Raw genomic sequence first — 10,406 nt, forward strand, 5'->3', positions numbered from 1 at the left:
TGTGCGCACTCCCATACATGCCCATACTGATCAACTGCCCGACTAAACTATCGGCCGACGAAAAATCAACGGTGTGCGCCTACTCTTAGAAAACAAAATTCCTGTTATGGTTTACCAAAGGGGTCACTAAAAATTAGGGATTGATGGTGAAAATGGTCTCCACTGCAGGAGCACGACCCTCGAATTTACCAGAGGCAAATGCAAACGAGTTGGGGGAGGCCTGATGTTCGCATCTTTTTCCTTTCATCATCATCATCATCTCAGCCATAGGACGTCCACTGCTGAACATAGGCCTCCCCCAATGCTTTCCATGCTGCCCGGTTGGTAGCGGCCTGCGTCCAGCGCCTTCCTGCAGTTCCTGCTACCATTATGATGTCGTCAGTCCACCTTGTGGGTGGATATCTTTTTCCTTTAGTCAAGTTTAAAAAAAAGGTTTTTTGTACGTTTCTTACTTCAGAACTCCGTCCAAAAAAATGATTTTTTTTTTATTGAAAAACTAATGTTTCAGTCTTATTTCAATTTTATCAATATCGGTTTCGAAAAACAAAGTCATCTAGACGGAACTGCAGATTTTGCTTTCTGTGACTTTAGTTGCGTATATGGCCAACAAGAAGGTTAGGCAAGATGTACTAAAAAGCAAAAAAACGACTCCAAAAAAGTACACTGCGAAAATATTGCATCATTTATTAACTAGCTTTTGCTCGCGGCTTCACCCGCGTGAATTTTAGTTTGTCACAGATCGTCATAAATTATAGCCTATATGTTATTCTGGGCTATAAACAACTAGCGGCCGCCCGCGACTTCGTACGCATGGATCCCGTTTTACCCCCTTAGGGGCCCGTTCCCGTGGGAATTTCGGGAATTCCTTTCTTAGTGCACCTCTACGGTACCTACGTCCCTTCCTTTCAAGTGCCTACGTTTAGCCGTTTAGGCTGTGCGTTGATATGTCAGTCAGTCAGTCAGTCAGTTTCTCCTTTTATATGTATACTAGCGGCTGCCCGCGACTTCGTACGCGTGAATCCCATTTTTCCCGCTAAATCCCGTTCCCGTGGGAATTTCGGGAATTCCTTTCTTAGTGCACCTCTACGGTACCTAAGCTACGTCTCTTCCAAATTTCAAGTGCCTACGTTTAGCCGTTTAGGCTGTGCGTTGATCTGTCAGTCAGTCAGTCAGTTTCTCCTTTTATATATTTAGATTTAGATAATACTGTAAAGTTTGATCAAAATCCGTTTAGTAGTTTTTGCGTGAAAGAGTAACAAACATCCAGACATCCAAGCTTTCGCATTTATAATATTAGTAGGAAGGATTTACATTAAAAATACCATGATTAATTTTAGTTCTCACTGTGACACATATATTCCAAACAGTTTATCAAGTTCCTAACAACTTTTATACATACAATTACATAACATAATGCAATACAACCCGTATTTAGACATACCGGTGTGTCCAGATGACTAGAAAACTGGTGTTATGTTAGTGCTTAAATGACGTAAGTGGCGACTGAGTTTGGACAGGAAGAAACAAGAAATGGGGAATTATTAAACCATTCATCATCAGGTCATGTAGTCTCCACTGCTGGAGCACGACCCTCTCTAATGTACCAGAGGCAAGAGGATTTGTCCTACACTCCCCACGCTGGCCAGACGGGTTGGGGAGGCCTGAAGTACGCATATTATGCCCGTTTTCACCATCACTCGCAAATTTTTAAGTGACGCCTATACACAACAGGAATTTTGTTTTCATAGAAAACTAGCTGACCCGGCGAACTTTGTTCCGCCTTAATGGCAATAAATAAGCAGACTTTTTTTTATTTCGAATATCCTATGTCCTTCTCCTGGCTCTAAACTACCTCCCTGACAATTTTCAGCTAAATCGGTTTAGCCGTTCTTGAGTTATAAGTAGAGTAACTAACACGACTTTCTTTTATATATGTCACCGTAAAATTGTGAATTCCGTCAGATTATAATCTGACGTAGTTAAATTACAATCTAACCTAACCTAACCCACTGTTAGTTTACAATCTAACGCGTTATATTATAAACTGACAGAGTTCACAATTTCACGTTGACATATATATAGATATAGATTTAGGGGTTGATGGTGAAAACGGGCATTAGTACCTTAGTCGCCTACGACATCCACGGGAAGAGTGAGGGTGGTCATTTTCTACTCTTTTGGTACAGTTCAGTAAAGTTATGTAGTAGAATGTGAATACATCTTTATGGTATACTAGCGGCCGCCCGCGACTTCGTAAGCGTGGATCCCGTTTTACCCCCTTTCTTAGCGGATGCCTAAGTCATAACATCTACCTGCATGCCAAATTTCAGCCCGATCCGTCCAGTGGTTTGGGCTGTGCGTTGACAGATCACTATGTTAGTCAGTCAGTCAGTCAGTCACCTTTGAGTTATACAATATACATATATATTTAGACTTACCATTATTGCTATCGGTTAGTGTGCATTTGAATTTTGTGCAACTCTCACACAATGGCCAATAACCGAAACCACCGCGTTGCAGCGGTACAGTTAACAGCAATATTTGTTTGCAAGTTGTCATAGACTATGTGGTCTTTTGGTAAGACCACCTATCTCAGACTCTGGTTTTATTTAATTCACACTAGCTTTCCGACCGCGGCTTCGCACGCGTTTAAAAAAGAGGGGTTATCCTGGAAATTATTCAAATTTTTCTCGCCGTAAGCCATCCTTGGACTTCTACGATCATTAAAAAAAAGAATTGGTAAAATTGGTCCAGGCGTTGTTGAGTTATGCGCTTACACATTTTGCGATTCATTTTTATGTTAAAGAAGATTAGGGGCGAAATTTTGGAGTATTGGTTGGTGGTATTTTTTTAAGCTAAGCTCGCACACTAACTGCGGGCGCGCGTCGCACAGTCGCGACAGCAATATAATTACGCGCGAGCGATAAGGATGGGTAGCTTGGGGTCATTGGACAAAATTCTACGTGCTCACGGACCAGGCTTTACCACCATATTACATTAGTCTGTCGCCATAGCAACAATGTTAACAGCGTTGTTGTGTTTCGGCAGTTGGAGGCAAGATAGCCAGTTCTTTTATGCTCACGAGCGTCTATTTCTTGTTTAAAAATGGAATCAAAAGTTGCAATTCGATGGCTCCTACGTATACTGGCGTAAGTGAAAAAATAGATTTTACAGGAGAGCCATTTAAGTGGCCAGAACCATATTTTTGGGTCATATCTTCTGACCTACTGAAACGAATTTAATGAAATTTCACATTTAGCCTTAACATGTAATGCTTTTGCTACTGCTGTTATCAATTTTTATATTTTTCTTATATATTTTGAGATTTTACGCATTGCCCTTTTACGTCGTCATATTTCTATAATTTCATGTATATTGTTCAACGTAAAGAGACTTAAATGACAACATAAATATAATATTTTAAGCGATTACTCTCTTTATTTATGCATGTAATTATTTTAATTGTTATCATGTGCTATATCAATAATAAATCAGTTAGAAAAAGTTGTTTAATGTATCGTTATTACGTTTAACGCAAATACGCCCATATACTGTGCTCGAGGTTTAGTTAGGCCTTTTAACATAATGTGTCATATTTTTAAAAATTATAAATAACTTGAAAAAATCGAACTGCCTAAGGCGGGAATTAAACCCACGATGCCTTAGGCAGTTCGATTTTTTCAAGTTATTTATAATTTTCAAATTAGTTTGAGATGCGACTCTTAACGCTAAAAATTAAATAACTATATAATGTGTCATAATTTATAAATAAAACAATTTGCTAAATATTTTCATGGCTTTATTTAAGATTTGGATTATAAAAAATATATGTTTATGTAAGCAACTACTCGTATAGATTGACGAATCGTATGATTGGGCTTTATACGTGGCGTAGTTTTGCACATACGCCTAATTGCCTAAAATTTTATTTTGTATCTAATGGAAAAAAAATTTTTTTTCTTACTGATGTTATAGATTAGAGCAAAGTGAAATCATTGCTTAAATAATTTGAAAAAGGAGTAAGCGGCAGTTTCGCCCTTATACGTAGGAGCCATCGATTAGGCATTTAAAAAGGTTTTACACACGTCCCAGTATAATAGACGTGTTGACACCACCAATCAATTGACGTACTTTTTAAAACTGTCAAAACGAGACTCCCATAGATTTCAACTCAATTAAACTACTTTTTTCAATTACAATGAAACCAAAAATTTTAATTTTACAGGTATTTTAAAATTCCGGACCAGACTGAAGTGGTATTTTTTTAAGTACTGATTTCGAATTATTGGGGAATGGTGTCAAATAGTCTATTTTACGCGTATGAAGCCGCGGGCACAGCTAGTTTATTACACGACTATTTGTGGCCGAGTGTACCAACCATATGTAGGTGAGGTACAGCATAAAATTTGCAACGATGCTCTGTCGCATGCTTCGTGGTTCCTTTCGTAACTTTATCGCTGTGGATATTGTAATAGCCCATAATGAGGACATGTTTCTCATATTTATAAATGTTGAAAATTTTCAAAGTTTTTAAGTTTTTCTTCCTTTTGTTACCCTATCCTATTCAATCTGGTGTATTCCACTCTGATCACCTGAATTTGATCAAAATGGACTCCAGGAGACATTTTGGTGTCCTTTGGTCACCTATTGGATTTGATCACCCAGGTGATCAAAATGGAATAGACCTTCAATATACGTTGTGTGACGTGAGGTGTCAACTGCGGGAGATGGCGGAGTTAATTTTAAAATTAAATTCCTTCATAATTCTTCCGTTTCTTCCAATATTTTAGTTATCTGTTATCGCGGGATTTTATTTCAATTTTTTTCTGATAAACATAAGTTATATTATTCTATTTTTTTTTTGTTATTATACAACCCTGACGAAGTCGGGGCGGGCCGCTTTGTTTGCTTGAACGCACTAATATCAGGAACTACTGGTCCAATTTGAAAAATTATTTTTGAGTTGGATAGCCTATTTATCGAGGAAGGCTTAATGCTGTATAACGTCACCCTACAGCCAATAGGGGCAGACCAGTAAAGAAAAATGTTGCAAAAATGGGAAACATTATTCAAACTATTTTCACGCGTACGAAGTCGCGCTTAGGTACATACGTACATTAAATAAGTATATTTCCTAACATCCAATCAAGACAATAATTCCATTAAAAAACCATCAACAACACTTATTATGGTGCATTAAAAACAAGCGAGTGCAACAAAAAATCATCGTTTTTTTTTTTCAATCGCAACGCTTGGAGGGCCACGTATTTGGCGCGAGATATTTCATAATAAACTGCTATGCGCTTATGTAAGTGCATCAATTAATGTACCGTTTGTAAGTAACACTTGGATATGTCTCAATTTATAAGCTAGTTATTTCCTATGGCTTCGCGCATTTGTGCCTTCTGTCACAGAACGACGGGATTTTCTTTTGGCCTCTTTAAATTTAAAGTGACCAGAATCGATTGAGACTAAATAGGTCAGTAAAATCAGTGAAAATAAATAAAACTGGTAAAAATCACAAGTAACCCATGACTTTTTCATACAAACTTATCAGTCTATAACTTCTATACCCCATTGATTTCGACATTGAGTTTTCCCAAAGTAGCTAAAAAGTTCGCATCGCGTCTTTGTTACAATTGAAATAAAGTTAAGTTGTAAATTTTTTGGCCACTATGGGTGTCATGAACTTTGTAAAAAAAGTGTACCAGTATAAGTTAGTGGTCATTTAGTAATAAAATCAACCTTGTAGTTAGTATTTCTTTACTAATAAGTAAGTACTAACTCTTACTTTATTAGGTTTATTACAGACAGACCAGTTTTTGTTTTAATTTTATTTTATTCTAATACTCCCCCTCTTCCCGTGGATGTCGTAAGAGGCGACTAAGGGACAAATATGCGAACATCAGGCCTCCCCAGCCCGTCTGGCCTAGCATACATTTTAGAAAATCCCTACTAACACTACAAACGCGAAAGTAACTCTGTCTGTCTGTCACGTTTTCCCGCCTAAACCACTGAACTGATTTTGATGAAAGGCATAGATATAGTTTGAGACCCTGGAAAGGACATAGGATAGTTTTTATCCCGGTTTTTGAAACAGGGACGCGCGCGACATTTTTTCTGTGACTGACAAAATTTCGGGTGAATCCGTGGGCAAAAGCTAGTAAAACATAACTGCTAAAATTGCTTTTCTTTTTCACTGAGAAAATCCTCTTTTAATATACAAACAGTAGTTTTAAGATAGCGGTTGAGGATTCCGGGTGAAGCTCGCTTCCTTATCCACTATCCAACAGATATCATTCAGATAACTTCCAAAAAACAAAACAAACTCACGTATCATCGACAAAAAACACGCCAACGGCAACGACGGCTGCATCGTAAAACACAGTAACTCAAAAAATCACAAAAATCGATCACAAAATTCTGCGCGCGAGTCGATGCGGTTAACACAGAGCGTGGTTTGGTAAGGACCGAACGTACGGGGTGATTTTTCCCACCAGTTTTCCTAGAAACTAGATTTCATAAATGCTTTGCGGCCGGTTATAGGATGTGTTCTTTGAAATCAATAGAAAGATGGATGCTTAGACTATATAAAAAAATCTCTGTATACGATATGAAATGTGCAATAATAATGCGAAATAAAAAAAAAATATTTATATTAAATTAATTAAGTTGCTTAGTTAAACTTAGCGAGTAGTATAATTTCATCAAAATTAGTTTATTTACTAATCCGGGTCTGCTTGACGTCTTAAAACGCTATGTCTAGGTAATAAAAAATGTAGGTATTTAAAAAAATACACGCTTTTTAAATGACTTCAAATATTCAAGTCAATTGTTTTTATTTATTTTAAGGTATGCTTTTTAAATTATTTAAAACTTCGACATTGTTACTTAAAAAAAGATTTTCTATTATTTCAAAACTGATCATACTTTCCATCAGGCGAGATGCCAGCTAAAAGTTTCTGTTGTTAAAAAAAAACTAACGCGGTATTTATTTTGTTACTTTTTATGTAATTTAAAAACTTAATGCCCTTTTTTATTATAATAGTGACTGAGTTTCTTGCGCTGCTTCTTCTCAGCACTGCCACATTTATTGTCCCGAAGCAGTGGTAGCGTTAATATTGGGACGTGTAAAAGTGCTTTTTCAAAGCCTATTTGCAAAAATAAATGAGTTTTATGAGTTGTTTTATGAGTTATATTGTTCGCAATTAGGTATTTCGTCAACTTTAATCTAATCTCTCGAAGACAGTTAACAGTATTGACAGGATACCCCGTCCAGTTTCCTCATAAAAACCGGTCCGTTGCGAGAACTCCTTTCCCTAACTAACCACTTATTAGCACTGTCACAGTGAAAATATAACCAGTAGGTAGTCTCTATTTATTTATTTATTCAAGGAAAATCTACAGCATATTCTTATAAGTAATTACAAGTACCTACCATGTTTAAATTGTATAGCAAGTAATGCCAATTACAGGTTTTCCTTAGTTACATAGTAAAATAAATGCGAGTCGGATACAATGATCAATGAACACATATACCTACCTATATCTAACAGTAGATAGATGTTGCACTACTTCACATTTTTTATTACTATTAAAATATGTTTGATTTTGAGTTTGAAGTATTTATATTTACTTAAACTTAAATTTTAAATTGTAAACAATATCATCACACTACATAACGCAACAGCGCCACAATTTAGCACGCGACTTAAAGAAAACATTCCAACATTACAAACCTCGCGATTGGAGGTGTATTTGATAACAGTACTTATTCATTAAATGTTAAATAAGAAAGAAAAAAAAAAGAGTTAGGAATTTAATAAAACCTTCACGTTTTATTCGCACGTATAAAGTCCGGTCGCCGAGCACGTAAAATTTCGTCCAATGACCCCAAGCTACCCACAAGGTGGGTCGACAACCTCATAAAGGTAGCAGGAAGGCGCTAGATGCGGGCCGCTACCAACCGGGCGATATGGAAATCATCGGGGGAGGCCTATGTTCAGCAGTGGACGTACTGTGGCTGAAATATTGATTATGATGATTCCCACCTCTAGTTCCCACCGCTGCAACTCCTGTGTAGCCAGGATCTACAGCTTGACCGTCAATAAATATTTTGATTTGCTTTTGTCGAAACTGTCATAGAAATGCTACTGCCATCTCTTTTACTGTGGCCTATGACGCAACATTGCAATTTTAATCGTGAAATATGGAAAACTGGCCTAGCCAGCTATTTGTGAAAATATATCAATATTAGTTTGTATTAAGGTAACCTACTTTTAAACTGTCAAGCCTCCTGGTCGACTAGTTTGATACGGGAATATTCCCACCTCTCGTTCCCACCGCTGCAACTCCTGTGTAGCCAGGATCTACGGCTTGACCGCCAATAACCCAACCAGTGAAGGTTAAGTTGGTCCCGGGGGAAAGTTAAACTGTCATTGGACCCGCAACGAAATTAATCAGAAGAAAGAAGAAGAACTACTGACTGTCCCCATCGGCCAGTTTGCAAGGCATTTTCCGACGAAAAAAAAAGAAAAAAATATTTGCTGTAACTCTCAAACGGAAGGAGTTATAATGAAGTTACGGCAAGTGCAATGGAGCGCGTCATAGCGGGCTATCATTATACTTATTAAATGTAATCTTGTATGATGTTAGATAACGCCCGTTTGCTATAATCAATTCCTATCCAAATCCGTCAGTCCACTGTCAAATCAATTATCCACAAATTCCAAAATATTACACTTTCTTATTGATTAAAGTTGTATAAACAATATGAAAATATGAGGACATCGAAAACCAAGGATATTTTGACCAAAACAGATTAAAATTTGGATTGAAATTGACTGTAGCAAACCGGCTCATGTCACTGAAGATTGAAACAAGGCTCGTATGTGTCTACTAGTTTTTGCTTGCGGCTTTGCCCGCGTGAATGTTGGTTTGGAAAACCGGGATAAATCTTTTTTCCCAGGTCCTAATGCAAATGTTACAATCTTTTTACATATTATTTAGATTTTAAAAGGTAGATGCAAATCGCGCAAAAACCAAAGGAAGTGAGATTAACACATTGATGGACAGTAATGTCCACAGGTGTTCAGGTAGTAAAGGATGATATGACAGAACGCCTATTATATAGACGTCATAGTTTTTACTCATTTTACATTGACACTACTCACATAGGCACTGTATGTGAATAAGTAGTGTCGTATTGGGAAGTAATTCTTAACCTGTACTGTCCACCAAAGTGTTAAATAAAAGGATTTTGTGTTATTTGACATTGAATATCAATGACGCGGACACGTTAAGAGACTTGAGACATCTTTTAGAATTCCAAAATACAGATACAGGCTGCTATCAATCGGCCAATCTTAAAATCATTGGGGGAGGCCTATGTTCAGCAGTGGACGTCCTGTGGCTGAAATAATGATGACAATGATACCGAAGTTGATCCTTTTTTGGCTTATTTCGGTGATGCTTACGTAAAATATACCTTTTTGACCCATTAAATGTTTATTTATTTATTTATATTAAATGTACACTGAACATCAAATAAACCGCACCTTCCGCGACGCGAACTTTAAAGATTTTCTTCTGACACAATCATGGTACCCCAACAATATTGGTGTTATTTGAAAGCCCAATAAATATCCTTAAAGAAAAATACATTTCATTTCTAAATAAATGATTAACATATACCATAAATGTGACTTGAAAATAGACCTCACTTTGGGCTCACCTCTGGGATCAATTAGACCAATTTTTATGGTTATAAAACCAAATAAAGATCTCACGTGTCCTCTTTAACAGATGGATAGCGATTAATCCCAACTTAACAGTTTTATAGTCATAAAAAATGGCTATAGCGTAACTACCTATTTTTTGAAGAAGTGTCTCTGGATCCTTGTAAAGACACATTTTTGGGGTAAAAACCTTTCCTTTAATGAAATGAAGTTTAGAACTAGGCTTTCAAATGGTACCAATGTTGGTGGGAAGTGGGGATGCATACGTTTGATAAGTGCTTGTCGCGGGAGGTGCGATTTATTTGATGCCGAGTGTATTTAACGCAGTTCTATTTCTTCCAGGGCAATCTGCGGGCGCATCGAGTCATACATCCAGTCGCTACCACCACCGTTCCGCCTACACCGACCTCTACTGGCTCGCGCCGCAAGCACAGAAGCTCGCACACCGGCTAGGGCGCCGTCTTTCAGCGTGTGCTGGTGCGCCACAACTAACGTGAGTACATGATCAGCAGGTCAGCAGTGGATACACTGCAGGAGCACAACCAAATGAAGGATTTCCTCAAATATTTTGTTACAAGAAACTATTGCCTCTAGGGTCTAAAGAGTCCTTTAAAGTGCTGTTTCATATCCGGCTCGAAGGACCATGAGACGCGACCGCGCGCCACTATA

Source organism: Ostrinia nubilalis, chromosome 30 (genome assembly GCF_963855985.1).
Source record: "Ostrinia nubilalis chromosome 30, ilOstNubi1.1, whole genome shotgun sequence".
In the NCBI taxonomy this organism is placed as follows: domain Eukaryota; kingdom Metazoa; phylum Arthropoda; class Insecta; order Lepidoptera; family Crambidae; genus Ostrinia; species Ostrinia nubilalis.